The 21,737-nt window shown below is 43.2% G+C and overlaps 1 protein-coding gene and 1 pseudogene across 1 annotated transcript in view; both read left to right on the forward strand.

Moving 5' to 3' along the window:
• Window positions 1-260: 260 nt before the first annotated feature.
• On the forward strand, window positions 261-15,624 carry LOC125343132 (annotated as a pseudogene).
• Window positions 15,625-15,838: 214 nt separating this feature from the next.
• Znf41 (zinc finger protein 41) overlaps window positions 15,839-21,737 on the forward strand; it is a 42,950-nt gene continuing 37,051 nt past the window's right edge. Inside the window, exon 1 of the mRNA XM_048335686.1 lies at window positions 15,839-15,933. The gene's annotated coding sequence lies outside the window, so the exon portion shown is untranslated. The remainder of the gene's footprint in view (window positions 15,934-21,737) is intronic.

Consider the following 21,737-nt stretch of genomic DNA (forward strand, 5'->3'; position numbering starts at 1 on the left):
GTCTTTTTGATATCTTGGGACTTGCTGTTTAGGATAGATGCCTAGGAGTGGTATGGCTGGGTCATAGGGTAGGTCTATATTGAGCTTTTTGAGAAACCTCCATACTGTTCTCCAAAGTGGTTGCACTAATTTGCACTCCCACCAACAATGGAGAAGGGTTCCTCTTTCCCTGCACCCCCTCCAGCATTTGTTGTTGCCTGAGTTCAGAGTATAGGCCATGCTAACTGATGACATCCCTTCTTAATCCATAGCTGGATATGATGGCATGTGTCATCCCAAGGTATGTGAGAAGCTGAGATTGGGAGGATCATGATTCTAGGCCATCTAGGGCAGAAAAGTCTGAGATTTTCTCCTTGAATGGAAGCAGGACAGATTTTTACACACCTGTCATCCCAGCAATGAGGAGAAACCTAAGCTAGGCAGATTGTGGTTCAGGTGTGTACCAAGGTAGAAGTGAGATTTTCTCTCAAAAATAATCAGTGAAGCCAGGTGGTAGTGGCTCACAATTGTAATCTGAGCTTCTCAGGAGGCTGATATTTGAAGATTGTGGTTCAAAGCCAGACCTGGAAGGAAAGTTCATGAGATTCTTTTCTCCAACTAACCACCAAGTAGAGCTGAGGCTCAAGTGGGTACAGCACCAGCTTTGTGGCAAAGAGAGAAAGAGAAAGAATGAAAGAACGGAAGGAAGGAAGGAAGGAAGGAAGGAAGGAAGGAAGGAAGGAAGGAAAACATAAGCGGTAGCACCCAGATCTTGAGTTAAAGCCCCAGAAATGGTGTGTGTGTGTGTGTGTTCGCAGATACTCATACATGCAGACACATACTTATACACAACAAATAATAAACCACATTGAGGATACTGTGTCTGCTAATTTCCTTGTAAATGTTGCCCTTCAGTGTTGTTTGTGTTGTTTTTTGTTTTGCCAGTCCTGGGCCTTGGACTCAGGGCCTGAGCTTCTTTTTGCTCAAGGCTAGCACTCTACCACTTGAGCCACAGCGCCACTTCTGGCTTTTTCTATAAATGTGGTGCTGAGAAATCGAACCCAGGGCTTCATGTATATGAGGCAAGCACTCTTGCCACTAGGCCATATTCCCAGCCCCTTCCGGCTTTTTCTGTTCATGTGGTACTGAGAAATAGAACCCAGGGCTTCATGCATGCTAGGCAAGCACTCTACCACTAAGCCACATTCCCAGCCCATGTCCTTAGTATTTGATTTTGCGCTCTGGTTGCTGTGTGTACGTTAACATGAGATTTTTACTTTTTTTAGTGCTGGGGATAAACCTAGAGACTTTCAGCATGAGAAGAGGTTCTTAAAACTATTCTGGTGCCACCATAGTCTCATGTTCCCTTGTTTGTTTTTGAATTTGAATCAGCTTTTCTATGTAGCCCTAACTGGCTTCAAACTGGAAACTCTAACTGGCTTTCTCCCTCAGCCTCCCAACTGCTAGGATTACAGGCATAAACCATCACAGAAATCTTTCAATCCTCAGGTGTCAGTGACTCAAACCTGTAATACTATCTATTTAGGTGGCTGAGATCTGAGGATTGTGGTTTGAAGCCAGACTGAGCAGGAAAGTCCAAGAGAATCTTATCTCCAACCAGTAAAAAGCCAGAAGTGGAGCTGTGGCTCAAGTGGTAGAGCACCAGCCATGAGTGATAAAAATAACCAGCGCCGGGCTGGGAATATGGCCTAGTGGCAAGAGTGCTTGCCTCGTATACATGAAGCCCTGGGTTTGATTCCTCAGCACCACATATATAGAAAATGGCCAGAAGTGGCGCTGTGGCTCAAGTGGCAGAGTGCTAGCCTTGAGCAAAAAGAAGCCAGGGACAGTGCTCAGGCCCTGAGTTTAAGGCCCAGGACTGGCAAAATAAATAAAAATAACCAGCACCCAGTTAGGTTGTTTCACTTTGATTAGTGCTTCCAAATGACTCCTTTCTGCAACCACCCTTTCTCTCTCTCTTTTTGTCCCAAGTCCTGGGTCTTTGACTCAGGGCCTGAGCACTGTCCCTGGCTTCTTTTTGTTCAATGCTAGCACTCTACCACTTGAGCCACAGCGACACTTCTGGCTTTTTGTGTTTATGTGGTGCTGAGGAATGGAACCCAGGGCTTCATGCATGCTAGGCAAGCACTCTACTGCTAAGCCACATTCCCAGCCCCTGCAACCACCCTTTCTCATCATGGAGAAAAACATCTCAACCCCTCTTTCTACTGTCTTGTGATAAATACTGTTTTAAAAAGATTACCTTTTAGTTGGGCACTGATGGGTCATGCTGGTAATTCTAGCTATTCAGGAGGCTGAGATCTGAAGATCATGGTTTGAAGCCAGCCTGGGCAGGGAATCTGAGTTTCTTCTGTTCAGTTAAGCATGAAAAAGCCAGAAGTAGAGGTGTAAATTTTAATTTTTATGGTCAAGGTGATGTACAGAGGGGTTATAGTTAGATATATAAGGTACAGAGTACATTTCTTGCAAACGTGTTACCTCCTCATTTTTCTCCCAGTAGAGCACTATTCTTTAGCAAAAAATTCAGGGGACCATGTCTAGGCCTTGGGATCAAACCCCAGTACAGAAACAAAAGAAATGAAAAGAAAAGTGAGAGCATAAGACCCTGAGTTCAAATCCCAATACTCCCCCCCCAAAAAAAATTCCCAAAGTCAAAATTTATTGTGGAAAGTTATATCTTTATTACAATATGATAGACCATATTAACAAAAACAATCAAAGTTTAAAAAGAAGTCAGGTGTGGTGACTCATTCCCATAATTCTAGCTAATTAGGAGGCAGAGACCTGAGAATCAAGGTTTGAGGCCATCCTGGACATAAAAGTTGGCAAGACTCCATTTCAACCAACAACTAGGTATGTTGCTATAGCCTGACAATGAGAAGCACAAATAAAAAGGATTGAAGCTCAGGCCAGCCCAAGCATAAAGTGAGATCCTATGTCAAAAATAACCAACTTGTTGTAAGGGGCTGGAGGTATGATTCAAGTGGTAGAATATCTACCTTGCCAGAGGAAAATTCTGACTTCAATCCCCAGTATCATAAAAAAGTAGAGGAGGCTGGAGGGAGCCAGGCAAGGTAGTAGACATTTACAATCCCAGCACTAGGGAGACAGTTAAGAGGATTGTGAGTTTGAGGCTAACCTGGGATACAGAGTGAGTTGAAGGTCAGCATGGGCTATATAGCAGGACTGTGCCTTAAAAAAAAAGATGAAAATTATAATGTGTTATACCAGGCATAAAATATATATCTTATAAAGAAACTATATAATTTCAATCTTTCATTAATATTGAAGCCAACGACTCATCCCTAGCAAGTCTATTTTTCATCTTTTTTTGTTTTACCCTACTATTCAAATAACTAATCAGCCTTGCTGGCTGGGGTTGAACTCCAAGGTAGAGTAATTGCCTAATATGCAGGAGACCCTGGATTCCATTCTCAACACATTGAAAAAATTAGCCTTGCCAAAGAGAATAAAGGAAAACATCAAAGAATAACAGTCATGTGATCTCTTCATTACCTGGTGACCTATGGACATTGAAACCACATCAAAAGTTTGATTATTTCAAAAATTAATGACAAGCAGGCATCAGTGGCTCACACTTAGAATCCTAGCTACACAGGAGACTGTGATACAAAGGATCATGGTTTGAAGTTAGCCCAGGCAGAAAAGTTAATGAGACTCCATCTCCAAAATAACAGGAAGAAAGTAAGACTAGAAGTGTGGCTCAAGTGGTTGGGCACCAGCTAAGTGAGGGAAAAGCCCAGAGTTCAAACTCTAGTACTGTTAACAAGAAAAAAGAAAGGAAGGAGGGAGAGAGGGCGGGAGGGAGGGAGGGGAAAGAAAGAAAGAAAGAAAGAAATTATTCTAGAGCGTGAGGAGGCAAAGCAAAAATTAATGGAGAATTTCATGGCATCCACAAGTAGAAAGATAAATGAACTTCAAGAGTCAAATGAAAAGATAGCTAACCAGCTGAAAGATTTAAGAGACAAGACTCAAAACCAAAGTAATGAAGTTAATGAAGTAAAGAAGTCCATACAAGACCTAAGAAATGACATGGAAATCATCAGGAAAGACCAGTCAGAAGGAAAAGAGATTCGAAATCAAGTAGCTAGCTTACAGTCCCAACTAACTGAAGCAGAGGAGCGAATTTCAGGAGCTGAAGATTCCTTAGATTCTATGGAGAAAGATAAAAATTCAATACAAATCCAGTCCAATCAACAAAACAGATCGCTACAGGAGATTCAAGACACAATCAGGAAGCCCAATTTAAGGATAATAAGTATTGAGGAAAACTTGGAGAAAGAGGTTAATGGGATAGGCAACCTATTTAACAGAAGAACTTCCAAAATATCCAGAAGGAAAGGCCTATACAGATACAAGAAGCATTTAGAACCCCAAATCAACCAGACCAGAATAGGACATCCCACCGACATATAGTGATCAAAACAGGTTCAGTAGAGTGCAAGGAAAAAATACTCAAAGCTGTTAGGGAGAAGAAAACAATCACATATAAAGGAAAAGCAATCAGAATTACCCCAGACTTCTCAACAGAGACCATGAAAGCAAGGAGAGCCTGGAATGAAGTATACCAAACACTAAATAAAAATAACTACCAACCAAGAATTCTGTACCCAGCCAAACTCTCATTCATAGCCGAAGGTCAAATAAAAGTCTTCCACAGTAAGGAAAAACTGAAACAATATATCTTCACCAAACCAGCTTTACAGAAAATCTTCAAAGATGTACTATACAGGGAAAATAATCAAGATCCCAATACAGACAGAGAAATGAACCCTAAATAGTAAACATCAGATCAAGAAATGGGAAGACAGGGCTGGGGATATGGCCTAGTGGCAAGAGTGCTTGTCTCGTATACATGAGGCCCTGGGTTCAATTCCCCAGCACCACATATATAGAAAATGGCCAGGAGTGGCGCTGTGACTCAAGTGGCAGAGTGCTAGCCTTGAGCGGGAAGAAGCCAGGGACAGTGCTCAGGCCCCGAGTCCAAGGCCCAGGACTGGCCAAAAAAAAAAAAAAAAGATCACTCCAAAGAAATGGGAAGACACAGCTTTAAGCAAGATGGTGATAATGAAAGGAACAAACGATCATCTCTCAATCCTAACTCTCAACATTAATGGACTTAATTCTCCAGTCAAACGACATAGGCTCATAAGTTGGATCAAAAATCAAGGTCCATCTTTCTGCTGCCTCCAAGAGACACATCTATCCAGCAAAAGTAAACATCTTCTAAAAGTGAAAGGCTGGAATCAAATCTATCAAGCAAATGGCCCCCATAAGCAGGCTGGAGTTGCAATCCTAGTATCGGACAAAATTGACTTCAAATTAAAAAGGTAAGAAGAGACAAGGAAGGTTACTACATACTAGTAAAGGGATCTCTCCTACAGGAAGATATAACCATTCTAAATATCTACACACCAAATGCAGGAGCACCCAACTTCATCAAACAAACACTACTGACTCTAAAAACAATCATAGACCCAAACACATTGATAGTTGGGGACTTTAACACTCCACTATCACCTCTGGACAGATCAACACGCCAAAAACTGAACAAAGAAACCACAGAACTAAATAATTGCATAGACCAACTAGACTTAACCGACATCTACAGAATATTCCACCCAGCAAGGACAGAATACACATTCTTTTCGGCAGCACATGGAACATTCTCCAAAATAGATCACATCTTAGGGCACAAAGAAAATCTGTACAAATTCAGAAGTATCAAAACCATTCCCTGCATTCTCTCAGACCACAATGGAATAAAATTAGAGCTCAACTCAGTCAGCCACCACAGAAAATACTACAATTCATGGAGACTAAACAACACACTGCTAAACCATCAGAGGGTCATTGAAGAAATTAAAATGGAAATTCAAATGTTTATGGAATTCAACCAAATTGAGGACACAAAGTACCAGCTCCTTTGGGACACAGCAAAGGCAGTACTCAGAGGAAAATTTATATCTCTGAGTGCATACTTCAACAAACTGGAGAAACAGCAACTCAATAATTTAAAGAAGCACCTTAATTTCCTTGAGAGAGAACAACAAGCCAAACCCACGTCAATAGACAGAAGCAAATAATTAAAATCAAATCAGAATTAAATCAATTAGAGACGAAAAAAACCATCGAAAGAATCAACAAAACAAAGAGTTGGTTCTTTAAAAAAATCAACAAGATAGACAGACCCCTGGCAAACCTGACCAAGAAACGAAGGCAGCAGACTCAAATAAACAAGATAAGACATGAAACAGGTAACATCACCACAGAAATAAACGAAATTCAGAAAATAATAAGGGACTATTTTGCAAACCTTTATGCCAACAAATTCGAGAACTTGGAAGAAATGGATGATTTCCTAGAAAAAATTCATATCCCCAAACTCAAACATAAAGATTTAAACCTTCTAAACAGACCCATATCCAGTATTGAAATAGAAATGGCAATAAATGATCTCCCATCCAAGAAAAGCCCAGGTCCAGACAGATTCACTGCAGAATTCTACAAGACCTTCAAAACAGAACTCACACCAATATTTCTCAAACTCTTCAATGAAATTGAAAGAGAACGTTCACTACCAGACTCATTCTATGAAGCCAGTATAACCCTCATCCCAAAACCAGGCAGGGACTCATCACGGAAAGAGGACTACAGACCAATTTCCCTGATGAACATAGACGTAAAAATTCTCAACAAAATTCTGGCCAATCGACTTCAACAGGTTATCAAAAAAATCATACACCACTATCAAACTGGATTCATTCCAGGGATGCAAAGTTGGTTTAATAAACGCAAGTCAATTAATGTAATCCACCACATCAACCCGAGAAAGGTAAAGAACCACATGGTTTTATCTCTGGATGCGGAAAAAGCGTTCGATAAAATCCAGCACCCATTTATGCTTAAAGCCCTGGAAAAACTGGGATTCCAGGGAACATTCCTGAATATAATCAAGGCAGTTTATGACAAACCAACAGCAAGCATAACTCTAAATGGGGAAAAACTAAAGCCATTCCCTTTAAAATCAGGAACAAGGCAGGGATGTCCACTCTCTCCCCTGCTCTTCAACATAGTACTAGAATTCCTAGCCAGAGCAATTAGGCAAGAAGAAAATATAAAGGGGATCCAAATAGGAAAAGATGAAGTTAAACTTTCTCTCTTCTCAGATGACATGATCCTATACCTAAAGAATCCCATAGACTCTACCCCCAAGCTACTAGAGCTGATCCAAAACTTTGGCAAAGTTGCAGGATATAAAATAAACCTTCAAAAATCAACGGCCTTTCTCTATGCTAACGACCCGAAGACTGAGGCTGAAATCAGGAAAGCAACTCCTTTTGCAATAGCCCCCCAAAACATAAAATACCTAGGAATAACCTTAACCAAAGACGTGAAAGACCTCTTTGATGAGAACTTTAAAAGCTTGAAAAATGAAATTAAGTCAGAACTAAGGAAATGGAAAAACCTCCCATGCTCCTGGATTGGGAGGATTAATATAATCAAAATGGCAATATTGCCTAAGGCTATCTACAAATTCAATGCAATACCCCAACACCATTAATATCCCAACACCATTTTTTAATGAAATAGAGGAAGCAATCCAGAAATTCATATGGAACAATAAAAGACCTAGAATAGCAAAAACAATCCTAAGCAGAAAGAACAGTGCTGGAGGAATTACAATACCCAACTTCAAGCTGTATTATAAAGCTATAGTAATAAAAACAGCTTGGTATTGGCACCGGAACAGGCCTGAAGACCAATGGAACAGAATTGAAGACCCAGAAATGAACCCACAGAACTACGCCTACTTAATCTTTGATAAAGGAGCTAAAAACAATAGTATGGAAGAAAGACAGCCTCTTTAACAAATGGTGCTGGCAAAACTGGCTCAACACATGCAACAAACTAAAACTAGATCCTAATATATCACCCTGCACCAAAATCAATTCCAAATGGATTAAAGACCTCGAAATCAAAACAGACACCCTGAAAACACTAAAGGAAGGAGTAGGAGAAACACTTGGGCTCCTTGGCACAGGACAGAACTTCCTTAACAATGACCCAGAAAGGCTACAAATCAAAGAAAGGATGGACAAATGGGACTGCATCAAACTGCAGAGCTTCTGCACGGCAAAGGACATAGCTCGCAAGATAAACAGAAAGCCCACAGACTGGGAGAAGATCTTTACCGGACATTCAACAGACAAAGGCCTCATCTCTAAAATATATGCAGAACTAAAAAAATTACCCTCTTCCAAAACAAAACCGCAAAGAACCAATAGCCCCCTCATCAAGTGGGCTAAAGACTTACAAAGAGACTTCTCTGATGAGGAAATGAGAATGGCCAGGAGACATATGAAAAAATGCTCTACATCACTGGCCATGAAAGAAATGCAAATCAAAACAACATTGAGATTCCATCTCACCCCAGTAAGAATGTCATATATCAAGAAAACTAACAATAACAATTGTTGGAGGGGATGTGGCCAAAAGGGAACCCTACTTCATTGTTGGTGGGAATGTAAACTGGTTCAGCCACTCTGGCAAGCAGTATGGAGATTCCTCAGAAGGCTAAATATAGAACTCCCCTATGACCCAGCAGCCCCACTTTTGGGTATCTATCCAAAAGACCACAAACAAAATCACAGTAATGCCACCAGCACAACAATGTTCATCGCAGCACAATTTGTCATAGCGAGAATCTGGAACCAACCCAGATGCCCCTCAGTAGACGAATGGATCAGGAAAATGTGGTACATATACACAATGGAATTTTATGCCTCTATCAGAAAGAATGACATTGCCCCATTTGTAAGGAAATGGAAGGACTTGGAAAAAATTATACTAAGTGAAGTGAGCCAGACCCACAGAAACATGGACTCTATGGTCTCCCTTATTGGGAATAATTAGCACAGGTTTAGGCAAGTCATAGCAGAGCATCACAAGGCCCAATAGCTATACCCTTATGAACACATAAGATGATGCTAAGTGAAATGAACTCCATGTTATGGAGACAATTGTTATATCACAGTTGTAACTACTTTCAACGTCCCATGTGTATCTGTAGCTTCTATTATTGATGATGTTCTTGTATCACTTTCCTGTGGTTGTACCTACACTATCTCTGTAATCTTATCTGAGTATATTGGAAACCGTGTATACTGGTATTGGAACTAGGAAATTGAAAGGGAATACCAAAATTGAGAGACACGGGGTAAAAAAAGAGAAACAACTACAAAAGCAATACTTGCAAAACTGTTTGGTGTAAGTGAACTGAACACGTCAGGGGGGGAAAGGGTAAGGGGAGGGGGGAGGGGGGTATGAGGGACGAGGTAACAAACAGTACAAGAAATGTATCCAATGCCTAATGTATGAAACTGTAACCTCTCTGTACATCAGTTTGATAATAAAAATTTGAAAAAAAGAAAGAAAGAAAGAAAGGAAGGAAGGAAGGAAGGAAGGAAGGAAGGAAGGAAGGAAGGAAGGAAGGAAGGAAGGAAGGGAAGGAAGGAAAGAAAACAATGAATGGCCATATACTGTGACACTTGGGAGGCAGAGATCAGAAGGACTGGGGTATATCTGTAATCTTAACTACTAAGGAGGTGGAAATTGAGAAGACTTCATTTCAAGATCTTGGCAAAAAAATTATCAAGACCTGCAACTCAATCAATAAGCTGGAATGATGGTGTACACCTGTGGTCATAGCTATCTGAACGCTCAGGCTGTAGGTAGGAAGATCACCTGGCCTGAGAATAGAGATAAAAACTTGAGCTGGGCACCAGTGGCTCACACCCATAATCCTAGCTCCTTAGGAGGCTGAGATCTGAGGATTGTGGTTCGAAGCCAGCCTGGGCAGAAAAGTCCCCAAGAGACTCTTCTATCCAATAAAGGACTAAAAAAAGCCAGAAGTGGTGCTGTGGCTCAGGTGGTAGAGCACTAGCATTGAGAACAGAAAGGCCCAGGAACAGTGCCCAGGGCCTGAGTTCAAGCCCCAGGATCGAAAGCAAATAAAAAGCAAAACACCTGGAGACTCTCCTGAAAATAACTAAAGCAGCTGGATATCAGTGGCGCACTTCTGTAATCCTAACTATTCAGGAGGCTGATATCTGAGGATCATGGTTCAAAGTCAGCCTGGGGATGAAATTCCACGAGACTCATCTCCAATTAACTGCCCAAAAGCTGGAAATAGAGCTGTGGCTCAAGTGGTAGATTGCTAGCCTTGAACAACAATGGAAAAAAAAAGAACTCTCAGGGATAGCACTCAGACCCAGAATTCAAGCCTCATAACTGGCACATGCACGCGCGCACATACACGCACACACACTAATAATAATAACAATAATAATAACTGAAGCAAAAGGCTAAGTATGTGGCTTAAGTGGCAGAACATCTGCCTAGCAAGCATGAGGCCCTGAGTTCAAACCGTAGTACATACAAACATATATAAACACACACACGCCCCACATACCACACAAAAACTAATGCCCACTCCAGTGCTCTGGCTAAGAACACCTAGAAACTTATATAATCTTTTGTGCCTACATCGCCTGACAAGATGGAATTTGGGCAAGAGCTGGTCTGTAGCTCTTTCTTCTGTCATTCTGTTTTGAATTGTTTGCTTCATCAGGTGGCAGTGGAACCTGATATTCTATAGTTAAAAAAGTTGGGATGAAAAATTCTTTAAAAAAAAAATCAAGCCTGGCAGGGCACTGGTGACTCACTCATGTAATCCTAGCTACTCAGGAGGCTGAAATCTGAGGATGGAGGTTCAAAGCCAGCTGGAGCAGAAAAGTTGATGAGACTCTTATTTCCAATAAACTACTCAGAAAAAGCCAGAAGTGGCACTGTGGCTTCAGTGTTATAGTGCTAGTCTTGAGCAAAAAGAACCTCAGGAACAGTACCCCAGGATCAGGGCACACACAAAAACAGTCAAGCAAGCCAGGCACTAGTAGTTCATACCTGTAATCCTAGCTATACCAGAGACTGACCAGCTTGCTTCAGGAAAGTCTATGAAACTCTTTGTCTCTAATTAACCACCAAAAAGCAGGAAGTGGTGCTGTGGTTCAAGTGGTAGAGTGCTAACCTTGAGCAATAACACTAAGGGACAGTAAGCACCCAGGCCCTGGGTTCAAGCCCTAGTACCTGCAAAAAGAACGAAAAAGAAAAGAAACAAGCAAGATCCATATTATGCATACATAGCAGGGAAAATGTGCTATAAACATTGAAATGACACCAGAAATGCTAGTATGATTTAATATTTATAAGTCAACATAACTTATTACACAAATATTTCAGAAAAGTTGAACCGTGGCTCCACTTCCAGCTTTTTGGTGTTAAATTGGAGTCTCACAGGCTTTCTGCCTGGATTGGCTTCGAACCTTGACCCTCAGATCTCAGCCTCCTGAGTAACTAGGATTACAAGCCTGGCCTCTATTCCATGTTTTACTTTACATTATTTTGAACATGCTTTCTAAACATCATCCAATTTTCTGCAATGTCTCATATTTAGCAACATCAAATTCAGCAGCCAGTAGCCAAATGTGGCTTTTGAGCTCTTGAAATAGAGCTAAGTCACAAAGAAATTGAGTAATAACACGTTTTTGTAGTGCTGGAAATGAAACCCAGGTTATCATTCATATTTATGTATACACTGTAACACTGGGCTGATTTTTTTGCCAGTCCTGGGGCTTGAACTTGGGGCCTGAACACTGTCCCTGGCTTCTTTTTGCTCAAGGCTAGCACTCTACCACTTGAGCCACAACGCCACTTCCGGCTCTTTCTGTGTATGTAGTGGTGAGGAATCGAACCCAGGGTTTCATGTATGCAAAGCAAGCACTTTACCACTAGGCCACATTCCCAACCCGAGTTGAATTTTAAATGCTATGTAACTTAAATTTTAATAGCACATAAGCATTGAGTCACATGTGACACCTGGAACTATGACTCAGCTGAGCAGCAGCCCACCAAAGAGCCATGTAGCAGATCCATAGGCATGGAGCCCAGCCTTGTCCCAGAGCTCCTCAGTTTGAGGTCCCAAGATTTTTCCAGAGCTCCTCAGTTTGAGCAATGCTGCCACCCCCACCCTTGCCTCAGAGCCATCACTGCCAATGCTCCCAAATGGGACCACAGCTATTCCTGCCTCTGCCAGTGAACTGACACATCCCTATCCCTTAGATGTCATCTGTCTCCAGGGCCATGGGGAAGTATATGCAGATTTTGGTCCTTGACTATTTTAGTAATGCTCCAGCCCTTTGAGTATGATCTGAATGAACAAAATCAAACACAAGTTTATGGTACAATTTTTTTGCTTTTTACAGATATGGAAACTGCATGGAAAGAGGCCAAATGCAGGAAGCTAATAGGTTCTAAATTGAGATGGGTATTGAAACACCAATGGAAATGATAAACTGGGTAAACTCCACCAAGGACAGCTCTCCGCTGATACTTCAATGAGCAGTATTAACAACCCAAATGCAACACCTGCCAGTTACCTATCACAAGGGATTCAATCAATGTGTTCAAACAGGAACCTAGCAAAGCTGTTCCACTAAATACAGCTAAGCAAGATGGAGCCATGTCAAAACTGTATATGCTTCATACAATGATATTAAAATGAGAAAACTGATGGAAGAGTAACAACAATTTCAGGGAAAAATGATGGAGCTATCAGAAGAAAACAGACATCTGAAAGATGAAGTTCTAAGGCTCAGAAAGGTAGGGGACTCAAGACTTGAATAAACCTGGATCAACCTTAACTCTGACCTTCAGAGATAACATCCTCTTCCTTTTCTTCTGATTGTGATTACACTCATTTTTGTTGGATCCTTTCATCTGAGCCTTTCCTTCTTTCCTTCCTTCCCTTTCTTTCTTCCTCCTCCACCTTCCCCCACCCCCCCCCCGTGCTGATTCTGGTGCCTCCTGCTCTCACTTGGCTTTTTCTTTTCTTTTTTTGCCAGCACCACTTCTGGCTTTTTCTATATATGTGGTGCTGGGGAATTGCTGCGAGGCAGGCACTCCACCACTAGGCCATATTCCCAGCCCTCACTTGGCTTCTTCAATCAAAGTTGGTACTGAACTACTTGAGCAACACCTTCACTTCCAGCTTTTTGATGATTAATTAGACATAAGAGTCACAGACTTTTCTTCCCAGGCTGAATCTGAATCCCCAGATCTCAACTTCCTAAGTAGCTAGGATTACAGGTGTGAGCCATCAGCACCGGCAGTATCATCTTCTTTGCTCAATAATCTTATCACTCAAGCCACACAACCAGTCTTGCTTTTTGGGTGGTTAGTTGGATACGGAATCTCGCAGACTTTTTCACTGGAGTTAGCTTCAAATTGTGATCATATAAGTCTCAGTCTCCTGACTAGCTAGGATTACAGCCATGAGCCATGGGTGCCCTGCTTAATAGGTAGTTCTGAGATGTTGGATACAAGGTGTAATGATCAAAATAGGTACTCTTTTTCTTTTAGACAGGACCTCCATAAGCACCAGAGGCTGGCTTGGAACTTGCTATGTAATATGCCCAGGCTGGCCCTGAGCTTCAGGATGCTCCAACTTCAATTTCTCTACTGCAGGAATTACAGGTGTGTGCCACTCTATTTTGCTTTAAAATAGGTACTGTCTTCCTATACTAGCACTAAGCAAAAAGAATCAGCTTTGAACAGCAATCCTAGTATCTCAGCCTCCTGAATAGCTAGGATCACAGGCTCTTGCTACTCACACCCAACTTGGTTTGGTTTTGAGATGCCTGAAGATTTCTGATGGGAGCAGTCTAACAACTGCAAAGTTTTTTTTCCTATAAAAGTCTCTCCTAAGTTTATATTTGTTTTTAATTTGACACAACAAAACCAAAACATCTTGTATCATGTACCAAATGTGATAAAATTCCAACTAGACGTTTAACTAGAAAAATTTAAAAACATTGAAATAAGTGTTAATTTTATCTTTTCAGTATAGAATAAAACCCTGCACTTCTGGCCATTTTCTACATATGTGGTGAAGAGGAATAGAACCCAGGGCTTCATGTATACAAGGCAAGCACTCTTGCCACTAGGCCATATTCCCAGTCCTCAATAAGCCTTCTAAATAATCCAGGGGCCATGGGCGGTGTTGGGGATGGGGGAAAGGGAAGTTACAAAGTAGTCCTTGAAGCCAGGCACCAGTGGCTCACTCCCATAATCCTAGCTATTCAGGAGGGTCATATCTAAGGATTGTGGTTCGAAGCCAGCCTGGGCAGAAAAGTCCTCATGAGATTTTTTTTTTTTTTGGCCAGTCCTGGGCCTTGAACTCAGGGCCTGAGCACTGTCCCTGGCTTCCTTTTTGCTCAAGGCTAGCACTCTGCCACTTGAGCCACAGTGCCACTTCTGGCCGTTTTCTGTATATGTGGTGCTGGGGAATCGAACCCAGGGCCTCATGTATACGAGGCAAGCTCTCTCGCCACTAGGCCATATCCCCAGCCCCCTCATGAGATTCTTATCTCCAAGAAGCTACTCAAAAAATCTGGAAGTGGTGCTGGGGCTCAGAGTGCTAGACTTGAGCACGAAATGGCTCAAGGACAGCAACTGGAACCTGAGTTCAAGCCCCAGGGCCAGCAAAAAAAAAAAAAATAGTTCTTGATGAAATGTTCGAGTTTGGGATCTCCAAGAGACCACCAGAGACCAAGACCAATGCAAGCAGCAAAAAGGGCATTTATTGCGGGCTAGCTTGGTCCTCGGCACAATCAGCATGTGGTGAAGCTAAGAGGCCCTGAGCCTACGGCTTCCAGCTGTTTTATACATTCTTGGGGGAAGGCAGGGACCTAGCACACATCATAGCATCTTTTAACAAATCAACACACACCACGGGAAAATTATAACATAATTCTAAAGCATGTTTGGGGCATTTGGTGGTGGGAAGGAATCAGAAAAGGGTCATTGGTCAGATCTAGGGACCGGCGCATTTAAAATTGATTGGTTTAAGCCATAGCGGTGTAGCAAGGGGGATATGTGCACAGCTGCAGGGTTTTAATTAGATACTGGAAACCACACCTGGGTGGGGGAGTTCTGGAGTAACTCCAAAACTTGTTTTTCTTCTCTGATTAACCCTTAATCAGGGGCTGGGAATATAGCCTAGTGGCAAGAGTGCTTGCCACGTATACATGAGGCCCTGGGTTCAATTCCCCAGCACCACATATACAGAAACTGGCCAGAGGTGGCACTGTGGCTCAAGTGGTAGAATGCTAGCCTTGAACAAAAAGAAGCCAAGGACAGTGCTCAGGCCCTGAGTCCAAGGCCCAGGACAGGCACAAAAAACCCTTAATCAGTTTCAGCCATCCGGTCACTCTTATGGGTGTTTATGTTTTTTCTGAGAACTCTCTGTTCCAGGGCATTTTATGGTCTTTACTGGAAAGTGGGGGGGTGGGGAGGGTAGGGTCTTAAAGTAAGGGCAAGTTTTCTATAAGATGGAGTTGTTCTGACTCTTCATTGAAACTCAACCCTAATGTACATCAAACACGTCCCAACAAATGCAACAAATCCAGACTTAAGTTTGGAGAACGTTTTTGCCTTCAGGCTGCCAACCGCAAGAGAAAAGCACCAAGTAGAATTGCAAAGTGAGTGGAGGCTCCCCACCCCATAGTTTGCACTAGCTACCAAACCGCGCAGGGATTCGCATTTTCGGGGACAAATCACAGCTCTAGGCGTCGAATCACAACTCCCCGCCCAGCACCACAACTCTCCCAAGCCCGGTCCAATTTCCCGCGGCTGGTGACTTCCGCTTCCTGTAAGCGCTATAATCCTCCCGCTCGCCCCTCCTCCCCTCCCCCGCCAAAGGCGCTGTTCCAGGTCCATCGAGACACTTGGCGTTTTCGGCTTCTGCCATCCCTTCCCGTGGGCCGTCGGAGGTTCCAGTAGAGACATAGCTAGGTGGGTTCATAAGAATCCCCTCGGGAGCGGCGGCAATGGAAGGGACTGGAGGGAGAGCCGCCGCGTCCCGCGGAGAAGCGCGGCAATTGGGGAGCCGATGGAACGGAAGGGTCTGAGGGAGGGCTGCTGCGTCCTGTGGAGGAGTGCGGCTAATAATCGCTCCAGAGAAGCAGGTCCGGTCGCAGCCAGTTGGAACGGGGGTTAGTAGGCGATCCTGAGGCCTTGATCCTCAGCCTGCTGCTCCTTGGAGGTCACTTACCGCGGCGGCGGACGGAGGCCACCCCGTGATGAGGTTGGTCGGCGGCCTTGGCGCCTCAAGGACACCACTGGGAAATTGGGATGGGGGGGGGGGGTACGCGGAATCCGCGGTCGAAAGACTCAGGCGCCCAAGATGGCGTCACCAGTAGAGATGCTGCTTTGGAGCCAGCCATGTTCCCTGCCTGGCAAAGTAGCGGAAGAAAATTGGAAAGCCCGCCTTTCTTCTGACCCCACGCTAGCGTTTGCGCACGCGCACGCGCACGCACTGTAAGTGCAGCTGGTGTCTTGGGGCGGGCTTCTGCTTCTGACCTGGCACTGGCACTGTGTGCAGCTCAAGTCCAAAACCGCGAGGCTCCCTCCAAGCACCTTGCCGTCGTGAAGCTCAGATTGTGTGTGGATTTTTTGTTTGTTTTTGTAGTATTGGGGCTTGAACTAAAGGCCTCAAGCTCTCACTTGGCCTTTTCGGCGCAGTGCTAGTGCTCTTCCATTTGAGTCACACCTGCACTTCCAGCTTCTTACTGGTTAGAGATGAGTCTTACAGACTTTGCTTCTCCACTGCCTTCGAATTGTGATCCTCAGATCTCAACCACCTGAGTAGCTAGGATTACAGGCCTGAGCCACCGGCGCCAGGTTCAGTGTTTTTAAAAAGGCAGATTTAGGCTGGGGATATAGCCTAGTGGCAAGAGTGCCTGCCTCGGATACACGAGGCCCTAGGTTCGATTCCCCAGCACCACATATACAGAAAACGGCCAGAAGCGGCGCTGTGGCTCAAGTGGCAGAGTGCTAGCCTTGAGCGGGAAGAAGCCAGGGACAGTGCTCAGGCCCTGAGTCCAAGGCCCACGACTGGCCAAAAAATAAAATAAAATAAAATAAAAAATAAAAAAATAAAAAGGCAGATTTAGGACTAGCTAAGCACAGGGATCATTATGGAGGTGTTTGGAGCATGCTTTGCTCTGTAAGGTGAAGAGCTTCTCCAAGGTCACTTTGGGGGAGATCGGGGAGATCTGCAGTGAAGTTTGTGGAATGGAGTGATAGGAACCCTGGCATCCTAGAGTTAGTGATACAGACTCTCTAGGGCAAATGATTATAAGAGTTGATAAATACATGGCAGTCAGTATATGGCTGGCCTGTGAGGTTTGTAATTGAGTTTATTGGGTGATTTCTGGGGTGAGGGATATTTTTACTATTTGGGAGTAGTGAGAGGTCTGTGAAGTCAGATCTAAAGGTCCATGTGATGACAGCTTTTTCTTTTAGCTGGTACTGGGATTTGAACTCTTGTCTCTTCCTGGGTACAGCTGGTGATCCACCGTTTGAGTCACATGTCCAGTCTGCAGTTTGCTAGTTAATTGGAAATGAATGCCATAGATTTTACTGCCTGCCTGGATCTGACTTGCAACCTCTGTCCCCCAGGCGTCAGCCTCCTGAGTAGGTAGAATTACAGGATGAGCCAAAGATGCACTGCTACTGGTCTTTATTTCTGAGATGAATTTATTTCAAAAACCTACTTTTAACTGTGGAACAGGTGGCTCACCCCAGTTATCCTAGCTACTCAGGTGTATGAGATCTGAGAATTGAGGTTCAAAGCCATCAGGACAGGAATGTCTATGAGACTTATCTCCAATTAACCAGCAAAAAAAAAGCCAGAAGTGCAACTGTAGCTCAGGTTGGGAGAACACTAGCCTTGAGCAAAAAGCTTAGGGACTGCGCCTATGCCCAAGACCAACACATACGCCCTTCTTTTAAAGCCAGGGATGTGGCCCAAGTTGTAGAGTGCTTGCAGTGGGGAGTACCAGGACCTGAATTTCAAACTCCACAACCTTTTTTTTTTTTTTTTTTTTTTTGGCCAGTCCTGGGCCTTGGACTCAGGGCCTGAACACTGTCCCTGGCTTCCTTTTGCTCAAGGCTAGCACTCTGCCACTTGAGCCACAGCGCCACTTCTGGCCGTTTTCTGTATATGTGGTGCTGGGGAATCGAACCCAGGGCCTCATGTATAGGAGGCAAGCTCTCTTGCCACTAGGCCACATCCCCAGCCCCTCCACAACCTTTTGACTTAATTAAATTTACTGTGTTTTTTCCTCTGCCATTAATATATGACCTTCATTAATTCTTTCCTTTGAGGGTTTTTTTTTTTGTCCTTTGTTTTTGTTTGTTTTGCACTCAGTGCACTGTTCCTGAGCTGTTTTTGCTTAAGGGGAGTAAGTGCTCGACTACTTACACCACAACTCCACTTCTTGGTTCTTTTGGTGCTTCATTTTGTTTGTTTTTTGCCAGTCATGGGGCTTGAACTTGGGGCCTGAGCACTGTCTCTCGCTTCTTTTTGCTCAAGGCTAGCACTCTGCCACTTGAGCCACAGTGCCACTTCTGGCTTTTTTCTATATATGTGATGCTGAGGATACGAACCCAGGGCTTCATGTATATGAGGCGAGCATTTTACCACTAGGCCATATTCCCAGCCCACAGCTTGGGTTTTTTTTTTTTTTTTAATTTTTGTGTGTCTGTGCTCTTTTGCTGAAGGCTAATCCTCTTACTACTTGAGCCATTGCTCCACTTTTAGCTTTTTGTGGTTACTTGGAGATGAGTCTCCAGACTTTTCCTACCTGGCTGCAAGCCATAATCCTCAGAGTGAGTAGCTAGGATTATAAGCATCACTGCCCAGCTTAGCTTCTCTTTTATGTGTGTGTGTGCCAGTCCTAGGGCCTGAACTCGAGGCCTGGATGCCATCCCTGAGCTTTTTTGCTCAAGGCCAGTGCTCTACCACTTGAGCCACAGCAGTACTTCTAGCTTTTTTGGTAGTTATTTGGAGATAAACATCTTATGGGCTTCCTGCCCAGGCTGTCTTGGAACTGAAATCCTCAAATCTCAGCCTCCTGAGTAGCTAGAATTACAAGTCTGAGTTACTAGTACCCAGAAAGATCAATGTTTGTTATTAAGTAATTATACAAAGAGGTTAATTCCATAAATCAGGTTATGGGTAGAATGCTTTGTCACTGTCACCCCTTCCATAGTTGTCCCCCATTTTCTCCCTCCTGTCCCTATCCACAAGTCATATAGTCCAGCTTTTACATAATGAATTTGTATTGCATTTGTTCATTCTGATTCCCTCCATTCATGTAACCCCACTTCGTCCTCCTTCCCCAAGCCTGCTTCTACTTCCTGGTATTCATTTGATAAATAGTATGTTGTTTAGAGGAGTTACACCTTTGGACTCCTCCCCTAAGTATACCATCTTCTAATCAGTTTGTAAGTAAATGCTTTGAGCCCTGCATATGTTATCATGCATGATTGTATTTTAGATTTAGCTTCCATATATGAGGAAAAAAACAGTGCAGTTTGTCTCTCTGAGCCTGACTTCACTTACCATCATTTTTTCTAGGTCTGTCCATTTCCCTGTAAATGCCTGTCATTTGAGCATGCATGTGTGTATGTGTTAGCCCTGTGCTTGAACTCAGGAATGGGCACTGTCCCAGAGTTTTTCAGCTCAAGGTTAGCACTCTACTACTTGGGCCACAGCTCTACTTCTCTCGCTATTTGGTGGTTAACTGGAGATAAGAGCCTCAGGGCTGTTCCTGCCTGGGCTGTCTTCAAACTATGATCAGCAGATCTCAGCCATCCATGTAGCTAAGATTGACTTTATTTTTATAATCCTAAATTGACTATGCCTTACTACTATGCATTTTCTTTTATAATACTGAGTCTATGAATTTTTCTTTAGTAACATTTCAGCTTAATGCTGTTCTTGTCGTTTTCTCTCAGTCCTGAGGCTTGAACTCGGGACCTAGGCACTGTCCCTGAGCTTCTTTTGCTCAAGGCTAGCACTCTGCCACTTGAACCCCAGACCCATTTCTGGCTTTTTCTGTGTATGTGGTACTGAGGAATCAATCCCAGGGCTTCATGCATGCTAGGCAAGCATAAGTTTTTATGTAGTGTCATTTCTCTCTTCTTCCTTTCCTCCCTTTTTTTGGCCAGTCCTGGAGCTTGGACTCAGGGCCTGAGCACTATCCCTGGCTTCTTGTTTGCTCAAGGCTAGCGCTCTACCTCTTGAGCCACAGAGACACTTCCGGCCTTTTCTGTTTATGTGATGCTGAGGAATCGAACCCAGGGCTTCGTGCATGCTAGGCAAGCACTCTACCACTAAGCCACATTCCCAGTTCCCTCCCTTCCTATTTTGGTGATGCTGGGGTTTGAACTCAAGACCTCATATTTGCTAAGTGAGTGCAATGCCCCTAAGCCACCCCTCCAGCCCCTTATAGTGTTTTCTGATTTCTTGTAATTTTTCTTTCTGATTTATACATTATCTGACACTCTTTTATCTCCTATTAACCAGCAGAAAGCCAGAAATGGGAGCATAGCTTAAGTGGGAGAGACTACCAAGTATGAGGGAAAGAGCCTAGCTGAGAATGCAAGGCCCTGAGTTCAAGCCCCAGTGCCAGGTCAAAAAAGAAAAGCTTAGGTCTGGGAATATGGCCTAGTGGCAAAAGTGCTTGCCTTGTATACACGAAGCCCTGAGTTCAATTCCCCAGCACACCACGTATATAGAAAACGGCCAGAAGTGGCACTGTGGCTCAAGTGGCAGAGTGCTAACCTTGAGCAAAAAGAAGCCAGGGCAGTGCTCAGGCCCTGAGTTCAAGGCCCAGGACTGGCAAAAAAGAAAGAAAGAAAGAAAGAAAGAAAGAAAGAAAGAAAGAAAGAAAGAAAGAAAGAAAGAAAGAAAGAAAGAAAGAAAGAAAGAAAGAAAGAAAGAAAGAAAGAAAAGAAAATTAGAGTTTATAGTGATTTTTAACATTTTCAAAATGGGCAAACTTTTTAACCATCTAATTTTAGAACATTTTATCAATATTTTTAATGTTTTATCACTGCCTTGAAGGACACATATCCATTAGTGGTCAACCACTAATGCACTTCCTGTCTATTGTAGACATTTTATATAAATAGAATAATAAAGCATGTTATTTTGTCTGTCATCTTTTAGTTAGCATGTTTTTAAGGTTCATTCTTACATTGTGCATACACATTTCTTTTCTTTTGGTCAGTTTTTGTGTAGATGTACATTTTCTCTGGTGTGGATACTCAAATGTAATTGTTGGAGTAGGAGGGTGAGAGAACTTTTCCTCTCAAGTTTTTTTTGGATGGGTTAGGGCTATTACTGAGAAATTGACAGATTAACAGTAGAAAATATTTAAAATGTAATGGCTTTAAGAGGAGACAGCACCAGGCACTGGTAGTTCATGCCTGTACCTAGCTACTCAGGAGGCTGAGATCTGATGATCATGTTTTGAAGTCAGCTGGAGCAAGATAGTCCTTGAGATTCTTTTTTTTTTTTTGGCCAGTCCTGGGGCTTGGACTCAGGGCCTGAGCACTGTCCCTGGCTTCCTTTTGCTCAAGGCTAGCACTCTGCCACTTGAGCCACAGCGCCACTTCTGGCCGTTTTCTGTATATGTGGTGCTGGGGAATTGAACCCAGGGCCTCATGTATACGAGGCAAGCTCTCTTGCCACTAGGCCATATCCCCAGCCCCTTGAGATTCTTTAACCACAAAAAATCTGAAGT

This window comes from Perognathus longimembris, chromosome 28 (genome assembly GCF_023159225.1).
Source record: "Perognathus longimembris pacificus isolate PPM17 chromosome 28, ASM2315922v1, whole genome shotgun sequence".
In the NCBI taxonomy this organism is placed as follows: Eukaryota; Metazoa; Chordata; class Mammalia; order Rodentia; family Heteromyidae; genus Perognathus; species Perognathus longimembris.